The 26,049-nt window shown below is 42.5% G+C and overlaps 1 protein-coding gene and 1 long non-coding RNA gene across 2 annotated transcripts in view; one reads left to right on the forward strand and one right to left on the reverse strand.

Annotated features, from left to right (window-relative positions):
• Nucleotides 1–26,049, forward strand: part of LOC101741207 (suppressor of lurcher protein 1) — a 338,026-nt gene that overhangs the window by 16,355 nt on the left and 295,622 nt on the right. The window lies entirely within an intron of this gene.
• On the reverse strand, nucleotides 8,541–10,036 carry LOC101739020 (uncharacterized). Its single transcript, XR_209740.5, has 2 exons — nucleotides 9,704–10,036; nucleotides 8,541–9,027 (listed from the first exon to the last, which is right to left on the reverse strand). It is a non-coding gene; the product is annotated as an uncharacterized LOC101739020 (long non-coding RNA).

The following is a 26,049-nucleotide window of genomic DNA, read 5'->3' on the forward strand; positions in this document are numbered from 1 at the left end:
CTTTTTTTCTTTTTTATTGCTTACACGGGAGGACGAGGTCCCACCTGGTGTTAAGCAGTTACTAGAGAACATAGACATCTACAACGTAAATGCGCCACCCACCTTGAGATATAAGTTCTAAGGTCTCAATATAGTTACAACGGCTGCCCCACCCTTCACACCGAAACGCATTGCTGCTTCACGGCAGAAATAGGCAGGTTAGTGGTACCTACCCGCGCGGACTCACAAGAGGTCCTACCACTAGTAAAAAAGTGTGGTTAAGTGTGGGCTTAGATTATTAGATATTAGCTTTTATCCGTGGCTTCATTCGCGTTCATGTAGAAAAAAAATTTAAAGTAATATTTTATGTGCACTTTTATATCGTATGTGCAAAATTTCAGAATTGTTTGCTTGAGTAGTAAATACTTGAAAGTGTAACAAACTAACACATTTACTTTAACATTTATAATATTAAGTGTTCATAAGTATCGGCTCCACTAAATGTTCGATTTCATTAATTATTAGGTTTCATTGTTCGCGCTTGAATTCAGTGCCTACGTTAAACCTTCAACACGAGATGACGTCATAGTTTCGAGACTTCGAACAATGTTATCTCAAACTAGAATCTAGACTGATGCTCACCAATTAAGTATGAGATCCGTAGACCTAACTTTCACTACAACAATGTCAATGAATTCGTTAGTTTGAGTGCTCAACTTTGCGAAGCTCATTTGAAATATAAATTTAGTGGGTACTAATGAAACTTGGTCGCGACCATCTCTGATATTATGAAAAACAATTGCTGAATTCGTCTGCCGCCTATAGTGTAATGAATTTATGGTACTAGGAGAATAATTTCTCAGAAATGTCAATTGCAACTGTATCTTACATCATAACAATCGGTTTGAGGATCTTCGAACGAATGAATCAATAACAGACACAAAAATAACTTGTGTTTGTCCGCAAAGAGGAACACTGGTACGATTGGATGATCCCTAGCACGATATAAGTAAAAAAAAAAAATTTATTTATTGCTTAGATGGATGAACGAGCTCACAGTTCACCTGATGTTAAGTGGTTACTGAAGCCCATAGACATCTATAACGTAAATACGTCACCCACCTTGAGATAAGGTTTTAAGGTCTCAAGTATAGTTACAACGGCTGCCCCACCCTTCAAACCGAAACGCATTACTGCTTCACGGCAGAAATAGGCAGGTTGATGGTACCTACCCACGCGGACTCACAACACGTCCTACCACCAGTAAAGAATATAACCAGAATAGAAGAAAAAAAATGTTACGTTTCCAAGCCTATACTTTTTGATAGCCCGCAATGTAACACAAATAATAACAAAACCGATTTGAATGAAATCCAAAAATAGTTTACAGCCTGAAAAATCACAAACCCTGCTTTTCATCCCATTGCTGACCATGGGTCTTCGATCAAGCCATACAAAGCGCAACCCACGTACGTGAAGCTGTGAATGGAAATTCGGTACACCAATAAAACAAGTTATGGATAACAGTATCTTTTTATTTATTTATTGCTTAGATGGGTGGACGAGCTCACAGCCCACCTGGTGTTAAGTGGTTACTGGAGCCCATAGACATTTACAACGTAAATGCGCTACCCACCTTGAGATATAAGTTCTAAGGTCTCAGTATATATTAGTTACAACGGCTGCCCCACCCTTCAAGTCGAAACGCATTACTGCTTCACGGCAGAAATAGGCGGGGTGGTGGTACCTACCCATGCGGACTCACATGAGGTCCTACCCCCAGTAATCTAAATGATGACATTACGGTGTATAATATGCTTGCACAAACCAGGAAATGAACAGATTGCAGTAGTTTACTTAATTCCGTACTGTATTCTTCGCCATTCCACTTTTACTTAAAGGTACACTATAGAAAGTATCCACTCTTGCTGGCTTTATACCCTCGTCTTCGTTTTTCGCTTCGTTCTCTTACCCACTGTCCCTATTTTCTTCGCTCGCCCTGACTGTAATTCGAAAATTGTGTCAATTTTAACATATTAAATTTAATACGATAGTTATTTTATTGTTAGACAAGTCAATGACTGACTACAAAACGTAGGGCTTAAGACTTTATTATCCAATACTTTATACAAATAATGTGACATTAAAAAATACAATTAACTTAAAGAATTGACAACTAACCTTACAATAGCAGCCAACTACTCGTAGTCTTGCCAAAGGTGAAGCCATGACAGTTAATTAATCACTAAACCCATTATTAATTTTAGTCTCATGTTAATTTTGTAATTGATTTAATCGCGTGTACATTGGGATCACGGTTCTGAATTACGCATTGATTTGCCCGATCACGATTTAGAGCTTAAACATCCTTGGTAATGGATTATTCCACCAAACTATGGTGGCACACGATCAGCTAATTTATTCATGGTGACATAACCACATGCTAGCGTTCGTGGGTCGTGCTATTGAATGGGCTTTTGTTTAGTTTCTAGATGAGATTAATTTTTAATGAAATTGGATTAGATTTTGTATCGACGCTCTTTTGAATATTTAGGTTATTCGTTAAAAAATTGTGACGGATTTTTGAGGCATTATTACACAGTTTAATAAGAGATTTTGTGGCTCTTCAAAGATAATTGGAATCAAAAATGTTTTGATTTGTCTCTGCTTTGGCAATCAACAATTGATTTTTTGCGACGTTTTACGTTAAATTCTGTTAGGTTTTTTATTTATTTTTTATTGCCCTTGCAGGCAGACGAGCATACGGCCCACCTGATGGTGAGTGGTTACCGCCGCCCATGGACTTCAGCAATGCCAGGGGCAGAGCCAAGCCGCTGCCTACCGCTTAATACTCTCCACAAGCCACTTTTAAAGAAGGACATGTCATAGCGCTCAGGACACACCGTGGAGGGGAGTTCATTCCATAGACGGATGGTACGTGGCAAAAAAGACCTCTGGAAACGCACTGTCGATGAACCGAAGTCCCTCCGCAGACCCAAAGGATCCAAACGATCCGTGAGAATGGGATTATCGACGATTCGAACGGCCCTCCTCTGTATGGAGTCAAATGGAAGAAGCTGGTATTTGGGAGCCCCGGCCCAGAGATGGAAGCAGTACTCCACGCGAGGCCGGACTTGTGCTTTATAAATCAAAAGTCTTTGTCCAGGCGTGAAATACCGCTTCGCTCTTTTGAGGACTCCGAGCATTTCAGATGCCATCTTGGCTTTGCCTTCCAAATGACTCCGAAATTGGACATCACTCGAAATGTCGACCCCAAGTATCCCGATACTCGCGGAAGGTTGCAGGGATACTCCTTGGAATTGCGGCGCCATGACAAAGGGGTCCTTCTTCGCAGTGAACGCGCAAACTTGTGTCTTCAACGGGTTGAATTGAACTAAGTTCGATTCACCCCACTCGGAGATTCGCCCCAGAGATTCTCCAGTTCAGACACAAGTTTAGATCGTGTCTCTTGCACCACGCTCCGAGAGAGACTCTGATGGCCGATATATCGCGCATCCCCCGTGCTGTCATCCGCATAGCAATGCATGCCATCAATAGACAGCATGTCATTGATATACAGGATGAAAATCGTGGGGGAGAGCACCGAACTTTGTGGAACGCCAGCAAGAATGGTCATGGTATCAGAACAGTCACCGTCTACAACGACCGTGATGCTCCGCCCATCCAAAAACCTAGCGATCCACTTGTAGAGACCCTCGGGGATTCCGTAAGATGGTAGCTTCGACAAAAGTGCCCAATGCCAGACCCTGTCGAAGGCCTTCGCAATATCAAGGCTTCAGCCCACCTGTGAGTAAGCTATACAAGAAGATCGCCAGCTGAACGACCGTGACGGAAACCGTACTGTCGGTCACTGATCAGCTGGCGATCTTCAAGATACTTCAGGAGTTGTGTTTTTTTTATTTAATTTTTTTATTGCTTAGATGGTTGGACGAGCTCACAGCCCACCTGGTGTTAAGTGGTTACTGGAGCCCATAGACATCTACAACGTAAATGCGCCACCCACCTTGAGATATAAGTTGTAAGGTCTCAGTATAGTTACAACGGCTGCCCCACCCTTCAAACCGAAACGCATTACTGCTTCACGGCAGAAATAGGCAGGGCGGTGGTACCTACCCGCGCGGACTCACAACAGGTCCTACCACCAGTAATTACGCAAATTATAATTTTGCGGGTTTCACTTTTATTACACGATGTTATTCCTTCACCGTGGAAGTCAATCGTGAACATTTGTTGAGTACGTATTTCAATAGAAAAATTGGTACCCGCCTGTGAGATTCGAACACCGGTGCATCGCTTCAACACGAATGCACCAGACGTCTTATCTTTTAGGCCACGACGGCTTCGAAATTTGTATTTATATTTATATTAAATGTGTATTTATTATTCGCTCCATCACCTTGGAAAGCAATGAAGTTATCGCAATAGGCCTATAGCTCGATGGGTCCGACCGGTCACCCTTCTTGGGGATAGGGTGGACGTGGGCGGCCTTCCATGAAGACGGAATCCTGTTAGTGCAATAAGAGAGGCGATACAAACGCGTTAGTGCAGGCGTCAGCTCAGGGGCGCACGTTTTCAAAACCACTGCGGGGATGCCGTCTGGCCCACTCGACTTATGGACGTCCAGGAGTCGGAGCTCCTGCCTGACTGCACACTGTGTGAAGCAGAATTTCGGCAGGGAGCTATCACACCGGGGGATTTTCGGTGGTATGGCACCCCTGTGGTCCACAGTCGAGTTCGAGGCGAAGAGTTTGACCAGAAGGTCAGCCTTCTCTTTCGCACTATTGGCCAGAGTGTCATCGGACTTGCGCAGTGGTGGGAGACTAGACCTGCAAAAGTTTCCTTCTGCAGCTTTGGCGAGCGACAAAAAAGCACGGCTCCCGGAGGGATAGCTCTTTAGTCGCTCGCCAACTCTAGCAACGTGCTCAGACTTCACCTTGGCAATTACCTTCTTGTAGGACCTGGAAGCGGCGTTATATTTCCGCCTTTCCTCTGAGATGTTAGGATCCCGACGCCTCCTCGCATCATCCCATGCCACGTATGTGGACCGCTTGAGGTGTGCAGCCTCCCTGCTGGCATTGTTATATCATAGGTTTGTTGAATATTTTACTTTTGTAATAACTTATTAAATAACGATCCTATTTCGATTAAGTTCATTCAAAATAAGCACTACTAGTGTTAAATTTTAATTGAATCCGACCGCTAACCCGAATCCCATTTAGTTTGAGTGTCAACGAGAAGCACATTAGAAGTTCTGGCAAGCAATTAAAATCAAAAAGCTAGACCGAAATCAATTTCAATTCAGTTCGCTAGATTTTGGAGACTTATCGAAGCTGTTTATATCTAAAATTTAATTGACAATTTCGCTATACGAGAGCTTACTCAGAGTTTTCGGGTGTAAAAAAATACAATGCTCTATACAGAAAAGATAAACGAGGACAATAAATATTTTAAATTAGGGTGTTTCCCAGGTGGGCTCAGGGGTTGGTTTTTCAACTAAATGACGCGAGTTTTGCTCAACCTCATGACAGTCCAAATTATATTACGAAAGGTAATATGATCAGGAATAATTGAACCGGTCCCTTGCACACTTGATACCTCAAGGATTTTTTATTAATTTTTATACTGAAATTATAGAGCACGCCAATCTATACTAATATATAAATTTACAATGGTTTTTACGGATGTTCCGTTATACCTACTGAACCATGTATCCGATTGACTTGAAACTTGGTATCCATGTACATTCATGTACATGTAATGGATAGGCTAATATTTATATGAGTGTTGGACTAACTAATAATAATAACAATAAATAATAATGTTAATTTTAAATGCCCAGCGAAGCGGGCGAGTACGGCTAGTTGTTTCTAAAAGTGTATTTTAATGGTTTACTATTTGTATTCTCTTAGAAACCATTTAAAAGTAGTAATGGCATGTAAAATAATGTCTTTCAGCCTCGCTTGGGGTCTGACTTTGACGCGGCTCTTCTGCGATGAGGAGACAGAATTGTGTACGGTGTGTTAGGAGCTCGCATGGATAGGTATTATTAATCACATACTTCACACTCCTCCTCATCCTTGCGTCGATTATCCTCAATGCAGAGGGTTGTAGTCTCCTCTAATACCTTTTTCCCGGATTATGCTGCGCCTCTTCTGCCTACTCTCGGCTATGTGAATAGCAACATGGACTGAAGTGTTGAGAGTAGAGAGTATCTGGTCTGACCAGCGTATTGGACTTCTGCATCTGGGCCTTCTTCCGCATACCTATGGAACGAGCTCCCCTCCACGGTGTTTCCCGAGCACTATGACATGTCCTTCTTCAAACGAGGCTTGTAGGGAGTGTTAAGCGGTAGGCAGCGGCTTGGCTCTGCCCCTGGCATTGCTGAAGCCCATGGGCGACCGTTACCACTCACCATCAGGTGGGCCGTATGCTCGTCTGCCTATAAGGGCCATAAAAAAAACCTTGCCTGCTACCAGCAGTTTCTCTAAATCGTCACCTCTCTTTCTGGCAATGTGTGCAAAGAACTCGAAACTCCTCCGCGCACATATATATAGTTCACTGATATAATGAATGATAAACTCTTTATGCTTGTTAGTTTAAAGCTCAGAAGTCGTCGTGGCCTAAAGGATAAGACGTCCGGTGTATTCGTATCTACCGATACAACGGTGTTCGAATCCCGCAGGCGGGTACCAATTTTTCTAATGAAACACGTACTTAACAAAAGTTCACGATTGACTTCCACGGTGAAGAAATAACATCGTGTAATAAAAATAAAACCCGCAAAATTATAATTTGCATAATTACTGGTGGTAGGACCTCTTGTGAGACCGCACTGGTTGGTACCACCGCCCTGTCTATGAAGCAATAATGCGTTTCGGTTTGAAGGGTGAGGCAGCCGTTGTTACTATACTGAGACCTTTGAACTTACATCTCAAGGTGGGTGGCGCATTTACGTTGTAGATGTCTATGGGCTCCAGTAAGCACTTAACCCCAGGTGGGCCGTGAGCTCGTCCACCCATCTAAGCAATAAAAGAAAAAATACATAGCACTTTATTTATTAATATTATTCCTAAAAATCTTGACAGATATAAAAAATGGCGTGACGATAAAATACGACTGATCACGCATAACGTATTGAACGCACAAAGGAAGCTCGTTGTGAATGTTCCCGCTCTTAGATTATGGTGCAAATTATATTATTCAACGCAATACGTATCCGAAGTTAGAGCTTCGGCGTTACGTACGCAAATTCATCAAAAACACATCGAACTGTGTTTGTTCTCGGAATTTATCCCTTTGCTTATATTATTGGTACTTTGGTAGAAAATGTCGAATACGTCAACTTGCATACTGTCATTGGTCACGAATTTGGATATTTCAACTATTTTTGATGTCTTTGATTTATACTTATATATAAAAATTAATTGCTGTTCGTTATTCTCGCTAAAACTCGAGAACGGCTGGACCGATTAGGGTAATTTTGGTCTTGAATTATTTGTGGAGGTCCAGAGAAGGTTTATAAGGTAGATAAATACGAAAATGCTCGGAATTAAATAAAAATAACAATTTTGTTTTTCCTTTGATGTGTACCCCGTCGGACGGATTCCTTTTGTTTCTTTTAAGTTTATTTTATACAAAAGCTTAGGTCTTTTATTTATCGATTGAGGCACTACAAAGTCTGTCGGGTCAGCTAGTTTGAAATATATTTTTAAGTGCTATTAATGGCTAGTATAGTCGTTAATCGTTATGTTGTTGAGGTATGCGTTGGTTCACTTGTGCGTTGCGCCGTATGCACATCTCCATGCATCTACAAGGAAAAAACACACACAAACACAAACATAGAATACAAATTTGATTTGAATTAAATGAAAGATTGACTTTGGAGGTCTATCCTGGGCCCCGTAGTACAGTAATTAGGGTAAAATTAACCAATAGACCAAAAACGCGATCAAAATGACAAACGATCATTTTAAATTGTAATTTAGTTTTTAATTCACTTTTATGAGCTTTACCTTATATTTTATATATATATATATATGTAAGATAAATTTCACTAACTTTAAGACGTCGGATTAATTTATACATATATCTTGGAATTTCGGATTAATAATAATATATTATAGAATAATAATAATAATATTTATCTTATTAATATATAATATATACATTAAGCTTGGTTTATTTTATTCATGTTGTAGACCTAAATTGGAACATAAAAATGTGTGATTAGGGTACATTTTTACATTATATATTTGACAAAAAAAATCGTATTGAATCATTTCTAATAAAATATTAGAAGCCAATTGGAAAAGATATCTTTTATTTTCTCAATTGCTATTCCATTTTGCTTTGTTTGAAATGTCTGCGAATTCAGTATCGTTGTTCACAAAGCAAAATGAACATGCGGTAACGAGTATGAAAATAAATGAAAAAGCGTAAAGAAAATGATAAAAAGATGTGTGGTGTCATGGGACACCGGACAGGAACGAATTTCCTTATTATAAAAATATTAATTTTAAGTTATATTCGAGGTAAAATAATTATTCGGGTATACATTTTTTATTGATAACAATAAAAAAACTACATTATCAACTTCATTTTATTCACAATGATTTATCAAAAATAAATATAAATAATATACAAAGAAACAGCTATTTATGTGAATAATAATAATGACCGTCAGCATGTAGACTATACATTAGACACTATAGCCATTAATTATACTAAGACTATACATAAATAATAAAAATCTTCTGCTGTTCGTTCCAACAAGGATTGCTGCCTGATTTTTTTAATTGCAAACAAAATCTTTGTACGCCGACCAAATAAATGATTTCAATGCTGTTTTTTTGTGGCTCACCAAATTTTATAATTGCTAAACATTTCATTACTTCTCTATTATTATTGTGTGACATTCATATTATAATATAATACAGATGTTAGATGCGTTAGTAACTGGTGCACTCATTCCATAATTTCAACAGTCTAAGTTGTTCCCATAAAAATTGATAGATGGCAGTAGTATCTCTAAAAATAAAAAGTGTCGTGACAAATTTTCGTAAGAATTTTTTCCGTCTAGCCCCCTTTCACAACGCGCGATAAGGAACTTCGTTCCAAAACTTCGTTCCAATAATTTCAAATGTTGCAGAACTATAAAATATTTTCTGAGCACCGTCAATCGACTTTATTGACGATATGGTTAAATGAATGTTTCAATATCTAGCTTCAGGTTTGAGTTGGGTGTCTTGAATTTAAAAACTTTGAGATATTTATGGTATATCAAAGTGTTGGTTATGCATGAGCTGTTTGTATTTAACATGAAATATATCTAATATATTATATAGACTATCATTTCTTCCGATTTCCGAGAGTTTTAGATTTATCGTGGATCACTTTTCATACGTGGCCTCCGTTCGAGGACCTGGAACGGATGGGTACCAGGAGCGTGGGGCGTCCTCCAACCAGGTGGACCGACGACTTAGTGCGCACGGCGGGAAGTCGTTGGATGCGGAAGGCGGAGGACCGCATTCTGTGGGAGGCATTGGGGAAGGCCTATGTTCAGTGGGCAGATAAAGGCTGATGATGATGATGACTTTTCATGCGGTTTTTATTTCATTGCTTTGATGGTTGGTTTAGCTAATAGTCCATCTGGTGGTCACCGAAACCCATCATAGAGATCAACAATGAATATACGGCAACTTACCATGAGTCATAAGTTCGAAGTCTCAGTTTTACAGCACAACGGCTGCTCCATCCTTCAAACTGAAACGAATTCCAGCTTCACGGCAAGTAAATACGTCCAGTAATTACGCAAATTATAATTTTTGCGAGTTCGATTTTTATTACGCGATGTCATTCTTTCACTGTGAAGTCATTCGTAAAAATTGGTTAAGGATGTATTTCATTATAAAAATTGGTACTTGGGAAAAAATTCTGGATGATACACGCAAATACTGACGTTACTGATTGAGCGAGGGCAGAAGCAGGATGTTCTCTCAAAGTGTACCGAATAAGGAAAATTATGTATATTGAATAAAGCATAGCCTACGTGAAATTGTAGTAATAAAGGAAGTATAACTAAACAGTTTTAGAATTTTTCGGCGAAAACCAAAATAGTAGGTAGCAAAGATAAAAAAAGCGGTATCACTACACAGTATAAAACAAAGTCGCTTTCTCTGTCCCTATATCTGTCCCTATGTATGCTTAAATCTTTAAATTTACGCAACGGATTTTGATGCGATTTTTTTTAGTAGATAGAGTGATTGAAGAGAAAGGTTTATATGTATAATAACATCCATTAAATAGTGTAGAAATCAATAATAAATTACAGTTCCCGAAGCGAAGCGAGGGCGGGTCGCTAGTTAATAATCAATCTAAAGTTTGCAAATAATTTTTATTTCATTATTGAAATACATTTTCATTCGTCACTCGAAAATTCTCAAGAGACGATATCGCCTTTGTTCAATTTGCGACTGAGATTGCGAAATAAATAAAACAAGGAGTTTGTCGAAGCAAAAATATTTTGTTGTTACTTCCGCGTTAAGAGAATCTCCGAACGTTTCCGACGCGCGTCGCTTCACATCGAATGCCGCTCCCCGAGAAATTGATATGTAATATTGTTGTGAGAGCTTCAACAAACAGGATTAGAGTAGAGTACGTGCCTTTAGCCGACGGCAAATCTAATTGTGAGTCCTTGTGCCGTCGGCGCGGCGACTATCGTATACCGAACCGTCTCCACTGGTTTGTCTTCTCGAACTTTTGCTATTGTTTTTTTTTTAATATTTTGGTATAAAAAAAAATGTCGGTTGTCTGTAAAGTTGGTTTACTGACGATAGTTGAACGTGACAACGTCATAAGAAAATACAGATGGAATGGTTTCATTTTTCAAAAGAAAATTTAAATTTTATTTGTTTGATAGATATTTTGATAGATTTTTTTTTAGGGATTTTATGTTCTAGTAACTAAGAATTTTTAGGTCATGTCTTATTTTAATTTATATTCTTATTTTTATGAAAAATGACAATATGGAGTAGAATGAAATAAAATGGAATGAAAATGATTAATTTGCGACATTTATCAACTGGGATGAAATTAAATGAAAAGAGATGGGATAATATGGGATGAAATATAATCTCAATAAAATGGTGGTCATTTACTGAGTTTTTTTTAGTGGACTTTTTTGAGGGTCCCGTGAAGTTACGTCCAGCGGCTTTATTTCATTTTCCCAAATTTGTTCACTTTCACAGATATTTAACAGTTAATAAACTTACACGTTTATTACACATACAAACCTGAAAAAACACTAAATAGACAAAATAAAACTAATCACACAACTTCACTCCTCGCGTTCCCGCCAAGAAGTCTATCGTAGATGATAGTTAGATGTTGAAGATAGTAATGTGATAGGTGATGTTCATAATAGTTAGATGCAGTACGTCGGCTGTATTCAAAATCGCGGCGTTGATGTAAATAGTGCTTTAAATGGCTCGAATAGTACAAAAGTAGACGAGTTTTATTCGATTGATATGAAAAAAACGCTTACACTGAGTTTTCGATGGCTTACCAGCATCACTTACACTAGTCACAGAGTGAATTTAAATCTACATTGAATGCACTGCAATAGCCTCTGGCGCGTGCTTACTAAATTCCTTTTTAATATAATAATCCATCTGTCACTGAAGACCAATAACAGACACGCTATTCAAGTCTGCGTCTGTTGTTAGTCACCGGATCAATGTGAGTCAACCAAAATACAGAGTGAAATGTAGTTGTTTTCGAAAATGAAGACAGTATAATATTGTTACGCGCTGGGGTTCGGGACAAATACAATTCCACCAAAGTATAACTAAAAACTGTATTCAACACTTAGAACACTTATAACACTCAACAAACACTTTAAAACTCTCAATTCGCTTGTTCCGCTTCGCTTCAGGTGATCCGTTCGCTGTTTCGCTTCGAGTAGTCCGATTACTGACTGACTGCGTGCCATCCCTGCAACTCTTTTATAGTTGATACCTCATCCCTAGAATTATCGAGAATATTCCACACATCTCTAGTAGTTGTTTCCGCTATCTGACAATAGATGGCATTGTACTTCTCGAGCATTCTAGGTACTACTAGATCCTTCGATATTTGTTCGACTATTCGGCGATAGATGGCGTTACTCTCACCGGCGTAACAATATTGTCAGTGAATCCTAAATTCGATAGTACTAAAATCATTTGGAAATTGATTTTTTACTAATGCATGCAACGTAATAATACAATTAAAATTCAAATACGCGTGGGGTCCGTAGTCTCAAGGGAAGAGGGAAGCGGGGGTTGATGACTTTTGCCTTGCATTGATGGTTCACACAATATTAAATAATTAATTTACACCTCATGTGTTATGTAAACAAATAAAAAAAGAGTAAGTAAATAATTGTAAATAGACATGCTTTAACAAAAACCCACTTCAAATAGAAAAAAAAAGATATTCCAAAACAAATTAATATACAGTAAAAACAATAATTATCGAAAACGGTTGGCGTGATAATTCAGTTATTGAGTTATTCATCTATTTGTCGCGCACGTAATGCAAATTTCAGACTTATATGGTTTTCTCATAGATACCATTATCAGAACTGGACTAAATTGTAATTTGACCGCACGGGAAGCGCCAGCTTTCTAATAAAAAAAGAATCATCAAAATCGATTCACCCAGTCAAAAGTTATGAGGTAGCAAACATAAAAAATTAATACATACATTCGAATTGAGAGCCTCCTCCTTTTTTGAAGTCGGTTAAAAAAGTCTTAATATAATCTGAGACACGTGTGGTTCAACTTCGGAGAAGATTTCGATCTGGTCTAGATGCTTCATTTTAGATTTATTGAAGCGAGTCGTGAGACTCCTCGGGGACCGACTGATTTCTTATATTACATAAAGTACGTGTCGGATAGTTAAGTAACCGCGTAATGCTTTTAGGTAGATTAAAGAAGCTATTTACGATTCAGATTATTATTATTATTATTATTATGTTCAAATTAAAAAACAATTTCATCTTTAAAAAGATTTTAATCTTTAAAAAGCAAAGCTCTTACTCACGGTATTCTTCCATAGACACAACCCACTGACTTTCTCGCCGGACCTTCTAAGTGCGTCGCGTTTCCGATCCGGTTTTTTTCTTTCCTACCTATGCTGATGCCTTGAGAGGCTATTTTCAGTTTCGCCCTAACGTTTGTAGGTGAGCTCACGGGGCTCAAACCGGACAGTTGCTAACACTGACCCTAGCAAGAGCAGTGCTTCGCAGAATCTACTCACTGAGAAGATCCGGCGAGAAACTCAGCGGGCTGTGTCTATAGTTTAATTTACTCGTCGAGCTTTTCGTCGCAAAGACGGGCTCGGCAAGAACGGTGACCGTTGCTTGTGGTACCTAAAAGCACGTAATGACGTGCTTAGGGCGACTAAATTCGTAGTATGGGTTCTTACTTATATAACGTTTACAATTGCAAAAGTTTAAAGCAATTCGTAGCATTATTGACATATACATATAAATCGATGATAGCCATATTTTGTCGCATACATGTAGGGTGAAGCTGAAATAGCCTCTCAAGGCTATCAGCATAAGTAGAAAAAAAAGCATACTATACAATATATATATCACAACGGCATAATAAATAACAGCGTAAACAATTACAACAGGCTTAAGTCTGAAGGTCGTTGAACTGGAAAACTAAAGATTGTTCCAGCCTCGCTCGGTAACAAGTAATATAATTACTGAAACGTGCAGAATCCTAACGTTTGGCTTATCCTTAATACCTAAGGTTCTTTTTGTTGACGCCAAATAAATAAGGCATCTGTCCTAAGCAAACACTCGTGTAGCTTTATGTATGACATTTGGATTTCTTGGAGCCTTTGTAAAGACGTTCCAGCCAAGAGTTTGGAGGTCAGATGCGCTAATGAGGCCATTTCATTTGTTCAGACGGTTTTATTCGGGATGGATTACCTGGTTGTTATATAAGGAAATAAGTTTTTTTTTATTGCTTAGATGGGTGGACGAGCTCACAGCCCACCTGGTGTTAAGTGGTTACTGGAGCCTATAGACCCACAACGTAAATGCGCCACCCACCTTGAGATATAAGTTCTAGGGTCTCAAGTATAGTTACAACGGCTGCCCCACCCTTCAAACCGAAACGCGTTACTGCTTCACAGCAGAAAATAGGCAGGGTGGTGGTACCCATCCGCGCGGACTCACAAGAGGTCCTACCACCAGTAATTACGCAAATTATAATTTTGCGGGTTTCATTTTTTTACACGATGTTATTTATTCCTTCACCGTGGAAGTCAATCGTGAACATTTGTTAAGTACGTATTTCATTAGAAAAATTTGTACCCGCCTGAGATTCGAGCACCGGTGCATCGCTCAACATGAATGCATCGGACGTCTTTTCCGTTAGGCCACGACGACTTCAGTACTTAACACGACTAACCATCGCTATGAAGGAATAACATTAGGCTATAAAAATCAAACTTGCAAAATTTTATAAATTTTGCGTATATAATAATTATAATTATTGTCTCCTGCTCAATCGATAGGTAGTAATTGTTCTACAATGCAATGAGACTAAGATGTCTTGTCTCAAGTTTGGTGTGGACATTAATGCTGTGAATTCCGTACCAACTTAGCTATCATCGTCATTCTTTTTCATTCATCAATCTAAGCCATAAATATCCTTTGCTCCATAATATACCTATAGTTTCAGTTCGAAACTCGGAAAGATCGTAATTAATATATTCTATTATTATTTTATGTATATGTTATTGTATCTGTTGTCAGATACCAAAAACGGTTATCGAGATTGTTCCAGGCGAATCGAGAGTGTTACTAGAATGTACTCGACATATGCAAAATGCGTCTAGAACATTCTCGAATGCTCTATCGGGAATGTTCTGGAGAATTGTAGGCACGACACGACTGTACAAGCGTAGCATGGCCGGCATGCATGAAAATAATTCTATTCGAAGCGAAGCGACGTTAGGATCACGATCAAGAAAGCGAAAAAGTGAATTATGATATGGGAAGTTTGCATTAATTGTAGACATAATTAAATTCAGTTTTAATTATTATTTCGGTGAAGAGTTTTTATTTCTCTTGAACTCCAATTGGTGACAGTATTATCAGGAGACGAATAGGGTCGCTGACGAGACAAAGAGAGTTTATCTCGTAAAAATATAACTCGATTTTGCAAACTTTAAGCTGAATAAAGATCGCAAATACACAGATCCATATCATAGGTACTTAAATCTTTAAAACTACGCAACGGATTTTGATGCGGTTTTTTTAATAGATAGAATGATTGAAGAGGAAGGTTTATATGTATAATAATATCCATTAAATAGTGTAGAAATCAATAATAAATTACAGTTTCCGAAGCAAAGCGAGGGCGGGTCGCTAGTTAATAAATAATCTAAAGTTTGCAAATAATTTTTATTTCATCATCGGAATACATTTTCATTCGTCAATCGGAAATTCGTACGGTATACGTACGGTAGTTCGAAACGAAGGATTCGAAGACTCAAAACACTATTAGTTTCATATTTCTGTATACTTTCCTAATAAACTCGTCTGTAAACTTTAGTGCCGAAGTTTTCAACGTTCATAACAAGAATAAGTTTTTATATGTCTTTGACCCTTACTGTTTATGAGTATAGTTTAAGTATAGAAATCTCTCGTGAATAAACTTGAAACCATAAACAAGTAAGTACGTTTTATTCGTTATTTCGTGACATATATTAAATGGACGCGTTCGTCATGGTTTTATCGTTTTATTTTTAAATTACAAGTGCGGACGAGTTGCTTAGTCAGGCTATTACTGGTGGTAGGACCTCTTGAGAGTCCGCGCGAGTAGCTACCACCACCCTGCTTATTTCTGCCGTGAAGCAGTAATGCGTTTCGGTTTGAAGGGTGTGGCAGCCGTTGTAACTATACTTGAGACCTTAGAACTTATGTCTCAAGGTGGGTGGCGCATTTACGTTGTAGGCTAGTAATAGGCTCCAGTAACCACTTAACACCAGGTGGGCTATGAGCACGTTCACCCATCTAAGCAATAAAAAAAAGTCGGACTTAACAGGAATCATAGACATTATAAAGTTCCACCACTGGCTTTGAGACAGAGGGATCCTTGTGGGCTTACATTATGTATTACTCTTGGCTTCGCAGAGGAGAGGCACAGAGCTAACAGTCCAAAAGTCATAAATGATAATTTATGCAAATGGAAACTGGTTAGCGCTTTGGGCAGGCTTGTACTTACTTTGATAAAAATCTTATTCTAAATCGTTCCCTCACTACTGAGGATCGTGACCACATGTCATTGTGACGTTCTCCCACTGTGTTCGATCATGGGTGGCATGGATCGCATGGTACAGACTGCCATATGATATGATAAAAATATATAAGCACAAATTAGATTTTCAGAGGTAATAAGGTTTAAAATGTAAATATTTTTATGGCTTCCGTTCGATCGCTCTTCAGTATCCAGTTTTCGCCTTCGGTTAATCTTCAGCCGAACGTTTTTGTGTAAACTGACAGTTGATAAATTGGCGATGCTCTTTTGTACAATAATTCATGCCACAGAAGTAATGAAAATTACACGTGTTTTGTTCTTCAAGGTGGGTGGCGCGTTTACGTTGTAGATGTCTGTGGGCTCCAGTTAACACTTAACACCAGGTGGGCTGTGAGCTCGTTCAACCATCTAAGCAATAAAAAAAAATTGTCAGTATATTTCGTCGGAATAAACAACTAACTAATAATGGCAAGGCTCTCTTAATGTTCTTAATATAAAACAGTAAAATGAAAAAGTAAAATTATTGACACAATGGATATTCTTCTATGGAAAGACTTTGGCTTGGTTTATGCTTTATCCATACTGTTAATTTATTAATCTAATCTTTTAATTTTCAAAGGAATTTAAGGCACCGTCTGTCATGAAACTGTCTATTGATGGTGATAAAATTCTGAGCGACAATCAATTATGGGATAAGTGAAGTAAACTAGAACAAAAATCAAGAACTTTTGACACGTTACTTAATTGATTAATTTAAAATATGGCTAATATTTTTGTGCACTTTTTACATTCTGTATCCACAATGTACTGTCACTGGTTTGATGGAGAATGCTAAATTGTCTCTTTAGCCGGTCCATTGTTCGGAATTCGTTCTCTTAGCCTTTTATCCTCATTCATGTAAAATACCAACAGATGCTAAAGATTATTGGAGCTTCAGAATGTAGCATGGACGAAATACCATAAAAAGCGACGTAGGTAGGTATTCTGCGAGAAGATTTCTCTAAAAAAAATCCTCCAAATCAAAACCACGTGTGTTAAAGAATAATCAATGCTTCGAACCGTTTTAACATAAGAATGGAGCTAGTCAGACAATTTATAGAATGACTAGCGGCCCGCTCCGTCTCCGCTCGGGTCTTTAACAAAAATTTCAACGATAAGTCGTAGTACATTGTTTTATTCTAACATCAATAATTTTCGCAGGGCACGCGACGTAAAGAATATTTTAGGTAATTTCTTTACACCTTGGGTTACATTATTGGAGTTTTAATAAGGATCCCTAAATTTTTCCAAAAAAGATTATAGCCTATGCCACTCGGGAATAGTGTAGTTTCCAAACAGTGAAGTTCGGAGCCTATTCAATACAAACAAACAAATCTTTCCTCTTTATAATATTAGTGTAGAAATGCCGGCAAAAAATACTGTTACCATATTTTTAGTGCTACGAATTCTGAAGGCAAATTTTTTATCATGGCCTTCGTCGAGATTGGAGCGCAGGTATTACGCGAGACGCGATGAACCGGTAACGCACGGTCCAATATACGCCTTCCTTATATTTATTTACCAATACGTGTCAGAGAGTCGATTTTCTCGCCTGTGAGCGCAGGTGTTAATCTCTTTAATTAATTTTAGATACGAAATACGATACATAGACGATTTCAAATGTTATATAATATGTTGGTAGTTATATTTTGAAATGATCTTTTTTAGCTACGTTGCGATTTGAAACTCGATGAAACGTAAGAGCGACACTAAAAAGAGACTAACATATAGGTCTATAGCTTGCGAGAGAGAATGAGATGAAATACTTCTGAAAAAAAATCGGTTGTCTGTAAAGTCGGTTTACTGACGATAGTTGAACGTGACAACGTCATAAGAATATACTGATGGAATGGTTTCATTTTTCAAAAGAAAATTTTAATTTTATTTGTTGGATAGATATTTTGTATGGACAATTGACACCACATTCACTTTTCACTGAACTTCATACTTGACGAAAACATGTAAATGTATTGTTGTATAGCAGCTGTCCACGCGGATGCATCGCTCACTCAAGTAGGAGAGAGACAGATGTCGAAAGCTGCCGAACGCGGAGGCCGATTGTGCCTCTTTGTCGCTCGTTGCGCGCTCTCGCTTGCACTTCAAGCCTTAAATGGAACGACTCAATGAGTCATGTTTTTTCGTGCGTGCAGCCGGCTCCATCGAATTATAAGACGTTGTCACGTCAAAATTTCTGTGTCTGGCCTTCGCACTTTTTTTGTTTTATTGTTACAGTAATTGTTCTAGATAGGCATATGTAAGTCATGGAGCAGCTAGTATTAAGTGGTGACCGGATATAAATCACAACGCGTGTCACAATAAAACCTAGCAGAAGTAAGTATTATCATATAATACCCTGAAGTCAGTAAGCTAACACGTACAATTGTAAAAACTTAATCGTCCAGTTCCCAAGTAAACGTCCACAGCGTTTCCTTAATTAACCCAGACCAGACCATTGCTTCGACGATCGTTCCAGTTACCGCCACACGCTGCTCACTGCCAAACGGTGTTAATTTTTCGCCTTTTACAAAATTGCGCTATATAATTAAAGAAAATTCCGTTATAGTTTGTAGATGAAAAAAAAAACGCTTTTTTAAGCTCAGTTATTTCCTTACTATTTGTGCTGTTAACTGATCATGCGATACAATTGAAGTCAGCCGCTTTGACGTCCTTTTTGCTTCTAGAATGTTCTTCATTCCTGATGCTTGAGTACCTAGCAGAGACTAATTTGCTCCTTAGGCAGAGCAGCCGTTGTTCACGTTTATAGCTCGCTAACTTGACCCTTCCACCCTATATACTTTGTTTTTTTTTTTTTTTTTTTTTTTTTTTATGATTGAAGTATTACTGGTTGCCCGGAGGCCTTTCCAGCTTCACCAGGACAAGTGGGCGAGCAAAGGCTCAGCCAGGAGGGGTGGGATTTGCTAACAGCTACCCGAGCGCCTCCGAAGGAGACCTAACAGCTCAAGAGTAGCTGCTTCGCGAATGAATCTACTACCGGATCGGAATCGCGACCCGCTGAGAAGATCCGGCGAGAAACTCAGCGAGCTGATTCATGGGTTAGGTTGCACGGCGAACTCTTTGTCGAGTTCGACGAGTACGGTTACCGAAGTCCCTAAGCCTGCTCCTAGTGTTAGAGCTGAAGGCGTCTAATGCAAAGGTTATTGGATCTGATGGATCCGTAAGGACGTGTCTAGGGCGTCGACGGTGACTGGCTCCTGCGTGATCAGGATTCGGGGAGTAGTCAGCGGCGGCAACGATAAGGCGATTATCATGACGCATAGCCTTATCGAAGTACCGTTCCGACGCTGACTTCATGTATTTCTGGATAGATTCGAGGCCCAGGTCGTCGTGTAGGTCAACGTTCCTCACGAACCACGAAGCTCCGACGGCTAACCTGCAAAAGCGGGATTGTAGAGATTGGAGGGTGTCTATGTGTGTGCGGGCCGCGTGAGCGAACACCACACTCGCGTAAGTCATGACGGGCCTTATGCAAGTTTTGTAAAGTGTCACCTTGTTCCGAAGGGACATTTTACTCCGCTTACAGATCATGAGGTAGAGTCTACCGAGAATAAACGCGGCACGGTCACGGACTGATTTTATATGCGGGCGGAATGTCATCGATGCATCCAGGGTAACGCCCAGGTACTTGACCTTCCTGGCCCAGGGTATGGATTGTGTAAAGAGAGTAATCGGGGGTGTGAGATTCCTTCTCCTAATACGGGAGGAAATCCGTGAGGAGCTTCCCCTCTGAAATAGCACCGCAGTACTTTTCGCTGGGTTGATGTCTATGCGCCATTTTCGGAACCACTGTCCTAGGGCTAGGGCTGCGCTCTGAAGCTTCTTCGCGATTAAGGACTTATTTCTACTGGAATAGTAAACAGTCGTGTCGTCGGCGAATAAAGCTAAATGGGTCGGCGGCGACCGGGGAATATCGTTAACGAATAAGCTAAATAGGAGGGGTGAGAGGACAGAGCCTTGCGGGACTCCAGCTGTGAGAGGTCGTGGGGAGGAGCGGGTTCCCTCGACTCGATATCGAAAAGAGCGGTTCGACAAGAAGTCCCGTATGATGAGCACGAGACTATCCGGCACGCCCATGTTGAATAGTTTGAAAATCAAACCGTTGTGCCAGACTTTGTCGAACGCTTTTGCGACGTCGAAGAAGAGAGCTCCCGTGTATAACGGTTTTGGTCGATTAAGCCCCACAAGAATGTGCTCCGTGAGGCGGTGCACCTGTTGAACGCATGAGTGGTTTGTACGGAATCCGAATTGTTCATCGATGAGAATGCCCTTGGATGAGATGAAGTCTCTGAGGCGTTTGTAGAGCAGACACTCATACAGTTTGCCTAGAGACATGAGGAGGCTAATCGGGCGGTAACTTGTCGGATGATTTTTTGGTTTACCGGGTTTATGTATGCCGATAACGTCCGCTTCTTTCCACACCGCGGGAAAGATACAGTTCGTCATAGCGGCATTGAAAATAGATGCCAACATCACGATGACTTGGACGGGTAGAAGTTTAATAACGCGGTTGGATATACCGTTGGAACCGGGAGCCTTGCGAGGACGTAGGTCTTTGATCAAGTCTTTAACTTCCATCGGGGTGACGGGTGGTAACGCATCCGAGGGTGGCAAGGAGGCTCTGCGTTCTACCTCACTGTCTACTAATTCTACATGAACAGGGTCCACGGATTGAGTGCTGGGCGTGCACTGGGTTTGCAATGTATCGGCCAGCAGCTCTGCTTTTTCGTCATCATCGAACGCCGCGAGTCGGCCTGAGGGGCCTACGAGGGGGGGCATACTTACTACCGTATCCGATTTGAGAGTACGAGCTAAGCGGTAGTAAGACCTTTGGGAGGGCGCGAGTCCTTTTAAGAAATCAGACCATCTGGCATCTCGGACTTCGGCGATGCGAGACTTTACGTCGCGTTGTAGGGCACGCATTCGAATACGATTTTCCGCGGTAGGATACCTGTCGTAGGCGCGTATCGAGGCGTTTTTAGCTCTAAGGAGTTCCCTATATCGTCGGACAATTTGAAGCGGAGAAGGAAGTCCTCCGCTACAACTTGTTTCGATGACCTATCTAATGTCGAGGTGATGTGTGACGTTAAGATGTCTATGGCTTCAGCGGTATCCTGAGGAGACGGGGTAGAGTCCGGGCTAAACGGGAGTGATGGTGGATCAGATTCAGCCAGGCTGATGCCCTGCGTGTGCCAATCCACCACAGTCCTCGTGACGGGAACGGAATCGGGAGCGCGACCGAGCTTCATAACGACGGGACGGTGGTCTGAATCTAACTCTGAAACTACTTCGATCGAGTGTAAGCGCAGAGTTACGTTTTTTAATAACGCTATGTCGAGTATATCCGGGCGATGCGCGATATTTAGCGGGTAGTGAGTCGGGGTTAGCGGAGCGACGATATCGAAGGCGAGATCATCGACTAATGCGTCAAGCCGCCTGCCATTCGGGGTTGTGGTGTGTGAGTTCCACCTGATATGTTTACAATTTAGGTCACCCGCCAGAATGACAGAGCTCCCCATGCCGAGCAGCGCCTCGATATCACTGCTTAGAACGATCTTATCCGGTGGAAGATAAACGGACGCGATAACGATCGGCGCGTGTCCCGTCAGTGAGATTCGGCACACTGATGCTTCGAGCGCGGGAGGATCGAGCGGGACGCAATGCAGGGCTCTTCTATAGTAAATTACGGTACCACCACGAGCAGAGAGCCTGTTGTTCCTGACCATGTTATAGTTCGCGATTTTAGGGTCACGGCGCGCGGGCTTAAGTAGGGTCTCCTGCACTAAAAAGATATCAATTTGATGGTCACGCAAAAAGTCAGAAACCTGATCACGTTGATTTGCGAGACCGTAAGCGTTTAAAAATCCTATCGTTACAGATAGGGGTTTTATTCTACTTATATACGCCATTGATTACCGGCGGAGTGAGGGGAGGACGTACGTATTTAATGACGCGTATACGTCGGCGTATTCTTGCACAACGGCGATAAAGTGTTGTGCAGTGGAGGCAGCGCGAATGGCGTCGCCCAAAGTGTTAACGCGCTCAAAGTTGATCGACTGAAAGAAATCGATCGCTAAAGCGAGATTGTCGGACGCGGTCGGAGGGCAAGTCGCGGGAGAGGGACGAGTCGCGGGAGAGGGACGAGTCGCGGGGGCGGGACGAATCGCGGAGGAGGGAGTTGTAGCCGTGTTCATGTACGGCAGCGGTTTCGCCCAGGCCGAGACACTGGGCACCGGCGCCGGAACGAACGCTGGCTTAGCCTGCGACACAGAGGGTGCCGAGGCTTTGATGTCTGGGCCGGAAGCTCGGAGGGGGTTTTGGCGGGCGACGCGGCGATTTATTTTCGGGGCTCGGGGGCATCCGCGGTAATTTGCGGGGTGACCCTGTGTTCGACACAGGACACAGCTAGGCGGTTCCGTCGCGGTTTTTTGATCGCGAGTGCATAGGGCCGTGGCGTGATCGCCTAAACACTTGACGCATCGGGGGCGGGCGTGACAGTTACGGGAAGAATGCCCGTATAATTGGCAGTTATGGCACTGGCTAGGTGTGCCTTTCCTGTGTGGGGTTTCGACGGCGATTCCGGAAAGGCTACAGACCGTTCGGATGTTGAAAATTTGCTTACTCTCGGGGGTAGGCTGGAGGGCGACGAGAACCATGTTATTGTTAAAATAGGTATAGCGTACCTATGAGCTGGCAGTTTGTTCAGGTTTGTTCGGGAACGGGCGAGTGTGCAGACCGTTACAAGAAAACTAACACGCTATAATATTTAATGACAATTTATTTATAAACCAATGTGAAAATGCTTTACATTTATTATGATTATCAATATAATTATAGATTAGAAAAAACTCACACACCGAGCCACAAAACCACAGCGAAGGAAGTGACAGAAAGACTTGACAGAGCCAGTGACAGCTATTCTCAATAAATTTAACATTATGTAAGGCTCATGCCTTTTAGCTCATACAGCCAATTTATACTTATAATGGAATGAATAGAGTAAATAATATTTCTAACAGTTATATGGCTCCCTTCCGCGGCCTGTGTGCATGCGGTGTACGGAGTTAACCGGTAGGCCTTGTTCGAGAAGGTCGGCCTTGACGAGCTCGGCATCCAACTCTTTAGGGATGCCACGTATGACGGCATTGAGTTCGCGCTCCTCCTGGAGCGTATACGTGTGGAAACTTATACGCTCCTTACGGAGGTAAGAAGAGAGGGCCCTATGGTCGTCGGGTGTTCGAACCTTAATTTGAATGCCGTTCGCGAGGTTACGGGCATTCGTGAAATTGATATTGTTGGCCTTAAGGGCCAGGGAAACTCGATCCCAAGCTGCCTTCTCTTGAAGGATTACCGGGGGAGGGGTCTGGGTTTTTTTTTGTGCCACCGGACGCGGCGACGGAGTGGCACGGGCTGGAGGCGCAACGGGAGTCTGAGGGCGGGGACGCGACGCGTTCGCGGCTTTGCTAATTTTAGCGGCCGCGGGAGCTCGAGACTCCGCGGCACGCTTCTTACCCTTTTGTACCAGGGTGAATTCATCCGTCGATGAGGCGGGGGCGAGGTCGACCTCCATCTCCGAGTCAGAGTCGGAGGACGAGGAGGCGGGCGCAGGTGACCTACGAGCGGGAGTTTTGGAGGGCGCGACGGAGGCCGCGGATGATCGCGCTGCTGGAACGGTGACCACGGCGGACGACGCAGCAGTTTTACTTGCCAGTATAGGCGACGCGGGAACGGCAGGCACGACGGAGGCTGCGGTGCTCGATGCAGAAGCTTTGCACGCAGGTACAGGCGACGCAGGAGCAGCGAGTTCGGTGGAGTCCACGAGAGGGCTCGCGGTGTGATCGGCCTTGAAGGCCTGAAACTCGGAAGTGAGCTTTGGGTAGCGAAGCCGGAGAAATTCCGCAAATACAGCGTCCATGATGGCTACGTGCCCAGGTGGGGCTACCCCGGGTCTTAGAAAACACTCGCCTTGCGGCGAGGCCCCAACTTCTCGGAACTGAGCGGTTCTATTGAACACAGGTGGCGATGCGGCGCGATTACTACAGGACAAAGAAAAAACACAACAAAACGGAAATAACAAAAAGAAACAAAACAATTAAACACTTCCAGGAAAACAGTTTGTCGGCAGATGTACCACGAACACAGAAATAACAAAAGGAAACAAAACAAATAAAAACTTCCAGGAAAAACACTTGGTCGGCAGATGTACCACGAACACAGGCCGCGCGAACAATGGCCGGGCTAACAAAAGCCGGACGAACAAAGGCCGGGCGATCGAGTGGTCGATGAGCACGTCCGCACGTGACGGGTGCCTCTATCGGAATGACCCTATATACTACAATCACGTTTGTAGTATGATTTGGGGAAATATATCTTGAAACGTACATTTTAAGGTTCTAGTTAAATTGTCCCACTGCATAACGCGTGGGTTGATCTGCCCCCCATCGTCAGCACACCCGGCCCGTCCCGGAAGGGACGTCAAGCAATGGACGAATTATACGCCCGTCGCCCAATCCCACGAACCCGACCGGTCCCGATGGACCCCGGTAAGGACGATTCGGCCGGACCTTCGGGACTCCCAGGGGATCGGACCGGGGGAAGGTTCCCTTCCCTTGTCGACCGATCACCCTGGGACTCCTCGGCCGAGAAAGAAGGCCAGGTCTGAGTCCGACCGAGGCTCATCGGAGGACCACGACAAACGACCGCGACTAGGTCCCTCCTCTAAATCGGAAGGAGAGGATAGTGAGGCCACGTCCTCCTCCCCCTCCTCCTCCCAATCTTCCACTCCAGACTCATCACGATCCTCATCCCCTACTGGGAGTCCCATCCCAGCAGTCAAACCTGTTCCCAAACCGAGGGCCCCCGTCAGGACAGGGGTAGCTCCACGCCTACTTAGATCCCCTCCCCGATCCCCCTCCCCTACCATTTCCCCTATCCCGGTGGATTCGACTCGAGGTGCCCCCGCCCTAAGCGGCACGGCGGGCAATCTGGACTCTACCAGATATATGGACCTCGAGTCCACCAAAGCCCAACAACCCATCCCCTCTACGTCCTACGCGACCATAGCCGCATCCCAACCCCCAGTAGGTACACGCCCCAAACCTACCCAACCGCAAGTTCCCCTACCCCCGAGGCCGAGGGGTCGGGCCCAGGAGGAGCTCCGCCGTCATCCACCTATCATGGTGGAAGCTCTCCCGAACTGGTCTCGCCATATGGCGGCCATTAGGGAGCGCCTCGGTAGGGCTCCTTCTGCCAGACCCCACGGCGCCGGTTTCCGCTTCCTGCCGTCATCGGCGGAGGAGTATAGGGTGATTCAGGACTACCTTTCGAGGGCCTCCGCCGCAGACAAAGCCATTAAATGGTTTTGTTATGCGCTGTCGGAGGAAATACCCTCGAAGGTGGCTGTCCGGGGTCTCCCTGCTGACACCGATGCGGCGGAAGTAACAAACGCCCTCAAGGAGCTGGGCTTTCCTGCCCGATATGCCCGGTGTATCCAGGCTAAGAGGGGGAGACAGGGCTGCGTATTTTTCGTGGCTCTGGACCACCTCTCCAAGGGTGACCTCGCCCGGCTGTATTCAGTTAACGAACTGTTATACTTGCCGGGGGTGACGGTCGAGGGATGGCGTCCAACCCGGGGGCCTGCGCAGTGTCACCGCTGCCAGGCCTTCGGGCACGC

This window comes from Bombyx mori, chromosome 6, assembly GCF_030269925.1.
Source record: "Bombyx mori chromosome 6, ASM3026992v2".
Lineage (NCBI taxonomy): Eukaryota > Metazoa > Arthropoda > Insecta > Lepidoptera > Bombycidae > Bombyx > Bombyx mori.